The 8,311-nt window shown below is 34.9% G+C and overlaps 1 non-coding gene across 1 annotated transcript; it reads right to left on the bottom strand.

Annotated features, from left to right (window-relative positions):
- Positions 1-2,684: 2,684 nt before the first annotated feature.
- TRNAV-UAC (transfer RNA valine (anticodon UAC)) lies at positions 2,685-2,757 on the bottom strand. The gene has a single exon. It is a non-coding gene; the product is annotated as a tRNA-Val (tRNA).
- Positions 2,758-8,311: the final 5,554 nt, after the last annotated feature.

The raw sequence follows: 8,311 nt of genomic DNA, 5'->3' as shown, positions 1-8,311 counted from the left end.
ACCCACTTTTAGGGATAGAAGAGAGGTAGTTCCCTTAAGCACTGACTCCAGGTCTTGAACAAGGGGCCCCACCCTCTCATTAGCCTAAGAGGGATTCGGTTTACTGGTTGGACCACAAACCAATTGTTCATTAGAAGATGAGTGAGACATGAGGAACAAGAAGTAACTTTAGGGGTAAAACGGTAAATTTGACCCAACTCTAGTTACGAACAACCTGTGAAGGATCGACTTACCAATCATGGTTATATCAAATTGACAGAAATATATCTATAGTGAGGGGAGTGCAACTACTAGGCTATAGTGGAGTGTCCTAGTAGTTAACGAATGTTGGTTAACAAGGTTAATGAGTTTAACCGGTTAATCTTGGATCGTTGGAGCCAATGATCTATAGGTCCATTAGGTCCCTCTGCTAGCTCATATCGGACATAGAACAGTGTGATGAGTGAGTTCGAAGTGTTCAAATTCAAATTAGGGAATATGCGCTACATATATACGATATATTTAACTGCATTTTTGTTTTATTTACGAATTAAACAAAAAGAGAGAATCTGAGATATTTAAATAAGATTTAAATATCTTAATTAATTATGTGTAGGAATTGATTGGGATTGGCATTTGAGTTAATATTAAATATTAATTAAATAGTTTAATGGAAAAATGAAGAAAGTCAAAATGTTGACCTCATTTAATGGAAAAATCCATGTTAGTGGCAAACATAACTCTTTAAATAGAGTGATCATGGTACATGGAAGATCTTCTTCTTCTTGGTGAAAAACCTTGAGAAAAACCTCTCACAAACACTCTCTTCACATATACAAAATCCCTCCCAAGTTTAGTCATTCACCGGATTCCACAATCCCATTCTAAGGCTGGAGGATAGTGGAGAAGACACTAGGGGTGGTTTGAAACCGGTTCGTGAGGAAAAAGAAGTTTGAACTACAAAAGGTTAGTATCTAAACTCATTAAGTTTTAATACTTATGAACATGCTAGTTATTTACTATAATTGATGTTCTAAAAGTGCCTAAGATCCAAATTGCTTCCGCATGTGTTATATTAACACCATCAGATTTCATATGTTGTTACTGCTTGGTCATTATCAACTATAACTTCCAATTAAATTTTGACACCATTGACTGTATTATTCTTGACTTAGTTATATGTTTATTTTAATACAGAATTGGTATGATTTACCCCGCATGGAATATGAATGTTCATTAATATATTGATAGTGTTCAGATTAGTAAGGTTTGTACCCTAAATAGATTCAAATGAAAACGACCAAGAAAACTTGATAGACGATAACATCTTATAGTCTGCTAGAGATATTAAAACTGGTAGTGTCGAAAGGAAATTTCATCACTACGAAGTAGGTAAATATGAAATTTAAATATCGGTGTGAACAAAAAAAAAAAAAAAAAAAAAAAAAAAAAAAAAAAAAAAAAAAAAAAAAAAAAAGAGCTAACACAGTAAAAGTTGAAACATTGTATACCTAAACTGATTTATGATGACTTTAATGTGAGCTAAGCTCAGGAAGTCGTGAGATGTAGAAAACCTCCCTACCTAACACTAATTGAAAATTTTTAAAGTTACAATCGAGCCACATTGTGGATGAGATATTATGATCATGGTCAAAGTTTTATAAATATTTATAAACATGGATTGGAGTTTGAGATTTTTAAGATATCTTAAATTTAGGAATGATTTAATATTGATTTGGGAGGAGTCACAATATTAAAAAAATATAAAATATAAAAAAGCCCACTTTGGTTGTGTTGCCTTTTCATTTAACGAATGAAAAAATGTTAAAATGAGACCTTGAAGACGTATGGACAAAAAAGTGTTACAAGGCCATTGAAATATGTTGAGGATTTAAACCAAGATTTGCAGTGGTAAATAACCAAAATATCCTTATAAGAATTCTAAGATGTTTTCAAGATCTTAAATACTCAAAATACTACGAAAAGTTATGAGACTTTTTACAATATAACGGTAAGTAGGAAAGATTTTAAGGATATTATAACAACTTAGGGATATGAGCTAAGAGAAAAAGTATGTAACTACCCCTCAACACACTCGATAAGAAATCAAGGTTTTTATGAGTACCAAGTGACAAGATACTTATAAAGATTTATAAGTTGTACTTCAAGACTTATAAACACTCTTTAGTTGTACTTCAAGACTCGATAGAAAAATATTTATGACGCATATGGATTAGGGTGTACTTGTTAAGAAATTTTCTTTAGTTGTACTTCAAGACTTAACAAAAAACTCTTGAACGAGAACCCGAGATATTTTAAAGACCTCCCGATGAGTAGTGCAATATGGTCTTACGACAATGACTACATCGTAGGAAACGTATGAACACCTAGGTGTAGGTATGTAAATTGTATCACACCGAACACATGAAGCTTTGAATGCAAGTATTAAGACTATGTCACGGGGAATGCATGAAGCCTCGTGGTAGTCAAGACATAGGAGTTCAAGAAAGATAATGTATAAATTCTAAAGGGAGTAACATGTCATGCTCTAAATAAATTCTAAAGGGAGTAACATGTCAAACTCTTAAGCGAACTTAAAGTTCTGTATAGTGAGCGTTACACAAATTTCTCAGAGTATGAGTCTTGGATGAACAAAAATGTTTCCCATCCCATCCAAAAACTACACCATTGCAAGCAAAGAAGCATGTTGTTGCCCAGGATTGAACTGGAGACCTTTAGTGTGTAAGACTAACGTGATAACCACTACACCACAACAACAAGTTGTCCATGATGTCCATGATCCAAAAAATAGTTAATAATTATAAATTTTAATGTTTAAACAAAATATCCTTAGAACCTCGCAAGGTTTCATCAATATTCTTCCAAAAAAAAAATCTTGAAATATATCTTTTACTTTTCAAATAAATAAATAAAAATAAAAAATAAGTTTATTGTTAGTGAGATGAAACCGTTAATATCTTGTTTGAAAATACAATTCAACTTTCAAACGTTTCGTTAATACTCATAATTTTAAAAAGAAAAAAAAATTCAAAAATACACTTAAATCACTTTTCTCTTCAATTTTGTCTCGAACTCTCTCATATATGAACATTTCCCAATATGAATATAATACAATTTCAATATGAATATAATACAATTCAATTCAAATAGACAATTTATTTTCAATCTTATTCTCGAGTATTTTTAAAATGGTGTTAACAAATTCATTCATATACAGAAGAATACTTTTGAACTTTTTTAAAAAGATAATCAAAGGCATCATATGGTGGTGACCCAATGTAACCTGTTGTCATGTCTTTTTTGAAGAGCCACCTTCGTCCTACCACAGTTTGACTAGTCTACTCCATTTCGAGTGAACAAAGATATCATAGGCTTTGTAGTGTACCCAAAATGGTTTAGCTTTGAGTTAGAAAGTCACCATTGGCAAACAGAGAGATTTACGTGAAGATAGATATGGTCATTACAATGGTTTAGCTTTGAGTTAGAAGCCAAATATTAATCATTTATACAATTCTAGTAAATTGGCAAACAGAGAGATTTACGCGAAGATAGATATGGTCATTACAATGGTTTAGCTTTGAGTTAGAAAGTCACCGTTGGCAAAAAGAGAGATTTACGTGAAGATAGATATGGTCATTACAATGGTTTAGCTTTGACTTAGAAGCTAAATATTAATCATTTATATAATTCTAGTAAATTATGTCAAACAAAAGAAAACACTAAAGATTTGAAAATAGAGATCCACTATAAATTTCGAACAATTTTTTTATACAAAATCATAGAAAACAAGATTTTTAATAAAAGTAAATGGACCAATCTAAATTAGAGAGGTAATTTGATACGGTTCAAACTTGAAACTGATGTCATGGGCTCAAATAGATTGACTTGGATTTCAAGGGACAGAATCGAACATTCATTAAGGATATATTCGTGACAACAACTTAAGCTAACCAGGTAACTGACCTTACTATTGATATGGTTATATTTGATGTTGACACATGCTCGTGGTTCTGCACATGTCATATATACTAATATGTGTGAATTATTTGTGAATCGATAGAAGTAAGATTTGTTCATGAAACGTGAAGGTGAGGTTACATCTAGAAGTACTATGGATATGAGAGGTTGATAAAAGAATATAGTTAGGTTATGGGTAGAAAGAGATAGAATTATGATAGATTGGTAGAACGATAACGTCAGGGTACGTTCATGTAACGACATGACTGTGATAGGTATAAGAATGTTAAGGCTATGTTAAGTTAGGGAATGATATGACCACGAAGTGTTTACGATATGATATGATTATGATACGACATGTGAATGATGGATGTATATATATTGTGATATGATATAAAGACAATATGTTATGGTAAGATATGTGATAAATTGACATGCTTATGATATGAATATTGTGATGCGATATGTTATGGCATGATACGTATATGATGAAAATTATTATGCCTGGAAGCATGAAATGTTATGATTATGATACACTTATGTAATTTGAATGATATGATATGATTGACATGCAAAACAACGAACTAGCATGAAATACGACCCCAGCGTATGCATGAAAGATATGATAAGTGATATGAAAAATGATATGGGATGTACGGAACGCTAGTGGGGTTGTATTAAATGATAATGAAAATGAAAAAATGTTGGGACTTCATGCATTATTGTGTGTTCATGCATTGGGGGATACCCCTTACCCTTCACAATAGTACGGACAAATATGTTACGAGGCAGGAATACGATCATTATGGTTATCATAATGTTGCGATGACTACGCAGGAAAACGATCATTATGTTTATCATAATGCTGCGACGGTCAGGCAGGGGTACGATCATTATGGTTAACCTAATGTTGTTGTGACGTTTACTAGTTCTAACGGGTGTCTGGCCTAAGGAGCTCCCGGAGTATGCTCGCCTAACAAGGAAGGGTGCCCAGCGGTGTGCGAACTGACTGGTGAGTCCATACTCGCACGTATGGGCTATGTGTAGAGTATATGATACACATCCAAATTACCCGTTAGGACAGTACCGTAGGAAAATGGATTTAAATGATAGGTTCCGTCATTGCATTTGCATGTTCTTACATTTCACCCCCAATAGTGAGGTCATTTACTGAGTATTTCTTAAAATACTCAAGCCACGTGCTACCTTTATTTTAGATTAAGGCAAGACATTCCTGTACGGCTGACGACGGCATCGCAACTCGAAACTATGGCACATGCATAGAGTAGTCGTATTTATTTTCTTAGACTTAGACTAGGATAGGATGTTTTTAATTTAAACGTTCATTTATTTTATTTAGCCTTTTGTTGTGTTGTTTTAAAAGTTTTTTTCAAAACACGTAAGTCCATGGCTGTGTTTTAAGTTGAAGGTTATGATTCATGAAAGTTTAAATGGTAGTATTTCCGCATTCAATATTTACGATATGTATACAGTCGCGACCTTAAATTAAATAAAAAATTTCGAGTCGTTATAAATGAACTGTCCCGAAGATCAAAAGGTGACTTGTGCATCGTTTATACTAAAAAATGATGCGAAGTTATAGTCGGGGGATAACCGGGGGATTCTTAGCCAAGATGGAAGTGTGATACAATAAACCTACTTTTAGCTTTTATGTTTAATATAGTTGATGTATTAAATATTAATGTGAACGGTTCAGATTAAGTTTTTTTTTTTTTTTTTTTTTTTGTCTTTTTATATTTAATATATCTAATATATTAAATAAACACTTTAAATTAAATATATTTTTCTCTATTTGTATTTATTTAACATATTAAATATTTATTCCAACCCTTTAAATTAGATCTATTTTCTTAGATTAAATTTTAATTTGTATCCTTCAAATTTTTCTTTTAACTAAATTAAAGTCATTGATTAGTTAACTATATATTTAGAGTTGCACTTTTATGGATGGTAGAACAAGTTGTGTCAATTGATATAATCATTACAAACAAGTCAATCATTCACAATTTTTTCGTAATTACAGCTGGGTCAAAAGTTCGTTATACCCCTTAATTATATCTTTTCCCTTAAGTATCACTTATTCTCTAATGAACCATTTGTTAATGATTCAATCATAAACTAAGTCCCTCTCGAGCCAGTAAAGGAAACTACTCATCTACTTACATATATGAGAATGGGTGAAAGTCATCTCGTGAAATTATGTTCCCATCTCCCGTTTGGTCAAGTACTGAAAATTGCAGGCATAATGATTAGGTTACGAAAGTCATTCTCATCCATACAAATAAAAGGATAACCTTCATAGACAAGAGTTCGTAACTCACTAAGAATTAAAATCAAGTCGCATATGATCATCTGTGAAATATTAATCTTCTCAATTAATGAATTTATAAATACAGATTAAATATTTCGTGATCCAGTTTTATATAAACTAATTGTATTAGTGACGCCTTTAAAGAATGGGCTAGGATTTGTGTTAATGCAACACGGTAAAGTTGTTGCATACGCGTCCCGTCAACTAAATGAATACGAAGATAATTACCCTACCACGACCTGGAGTTGGCTGCTGTAGTGTTCACGCTGAAATTTGGTGACACTAACTGTATGGAGAGAAAATTCAAAGTTTAACCGACCACAAGATTTTAAATATTTCTTCACCCAGAAAGAGTCAAATATGAGACAGAGAAGGTAGTTAGAATTGGTGAAGGACTACGATGTAGATATCCAGTACCACCCTAGAAAAGCAAATGTGGTCGCAGACGCTTTGAGTAGAAATGCGGCCCACTCTTCAGCCCTCATTACGAGGGAAGTAAGGGTACAAAGAAAATTCAAGGGAGCCAACATAGTTGTAGCGACCGAGAAAGTCATGGCACAACTGGCTCGACTTACAGTGCAACCTATACTTAGGCAAAGAATGGTTACCTCCCAACGAGAGGATCCAAACCTACAGAAAGTCTTAAGCCAGCTAGCTGAGAGTCTAGTAAATGGCTTCTCGAAGACCACAGATGAAGGGCTATTGTATCAGGGACGCCTATATGTCTTGACAATAGAGGAGCTTAGGAAAGAAATACTAACGAAGCTCACAACTCGCCATTTGCCATGCACCTAGGAGGTACTAAGATGTACCAAGATTTAAAACAACACTTCTGGTGGAAGAGCATGAAGAGGGACGTGACCGAGTTTGTGAGCAAGTGTTTAGTTCTTCAACAAGTGAAAACTCCTAAATAAAATGCGGCGGGGTTGTTGCAGCCCCTAAGCATACTAGAGTGGAAGTGGGAAAACATAGCAATGGACTTCATAGTAGGATTACCCAAAACGCTTAAAGGCTATACAATGATCGGGTAGTTGTCGATAGGTTGACCAAGTCGGCACACTTCCTTCCTGGGAAAGCTACATATACAGTTGACAATTGGGCATAGCTGTATGTGAAAGAAATAGTAAGACTACATGGAGTCCAAGTATCTATAGTGTCAGATCGGGACCCACGCTTTACGTCAGCGTTCTAGCTCAGACTTCAAAAAGCGCTGGGTACCCGCCTCGACTTTAGTACCGCCTTTCAGCCCCAAATAGATGGACAAACGGAGCGTTTAAACCAAATTCTAGAGGACATGCTACGCGCTTGTGTACTAGATTTTAAGGGAAGTTGGGATTCCAAACTCCACCTGATGGAATTCTCGTATAACAACAGTTTCCAAGCAACTATTGGAATGGCACCATTTGAGGCCCTGTACGGGAAACGGTGTAGGTCCCCACTATGTTGGGACGAAGTAGGAGAGAGAGAATTAGTAGGACCCGAGCTGGTTTGATTCACCAATGAGGCTGTCCAGAAAATTCAAGCGAGGATGCGTACCGCTCAAAGTAGATAGAAAAGTTACGCCGATGTAAGGCGAGTTTGAGATAGGGGACCCAGTATTCCTCAAGGTGGCAACTATGAAAGGTGTGTTAAGATTCGGACATAAGGGCAAGTTAAGTCCTAAATTCATTGGACCATTCGAGATCCAAGAGCGAGTTGGTCTAGTAGTGTATAAGTTAGCCCTACCTCCAACCCTCTCAGGAGTACATGATGTATTTCACGTGTCGATGCTGAGGAAGTACATTACGGACCCTATCCACGTAATAGACTACGAACCACTCCAACTCAATGAAGATCTAAGCTACGAGGAAAAACCAGTAAGAATCTTAGCTAGAGAAGTAAAAACCTTACGCAACAGGAGCATTGCGTTCGTTAAGGTACTGTGGTGGAATCACCACAGTAAGGAAGCCACGTGGGAGCGTGAGGACTAAATAAGAGAAAAATACCCCGAGTTGGTACAAGAGTTTGAGACTTTCGAGGACG

Source organism: Cucurbita pepo, chromosome 9 (genome assembly GCF_057944985.1).
Source record: "Cucurbita pepo subsp. pepo isolate OVF chromosome 9, ASM5794498v1, whole genome shotgun sequence".
Classification (NCBI taxonomy): Eukaryota; Viridiplantae; Streptophyta; class Magnoliopsida; order Cucurbitales; family Cucurbitaceae; genus Cucurbita; species Cucurbita pepo.
The sequence above is the reverse complement of the archived record's forward strand: the minus strand, read 5'-3'. Positions and strand labels throughout refer to the sequence as shown.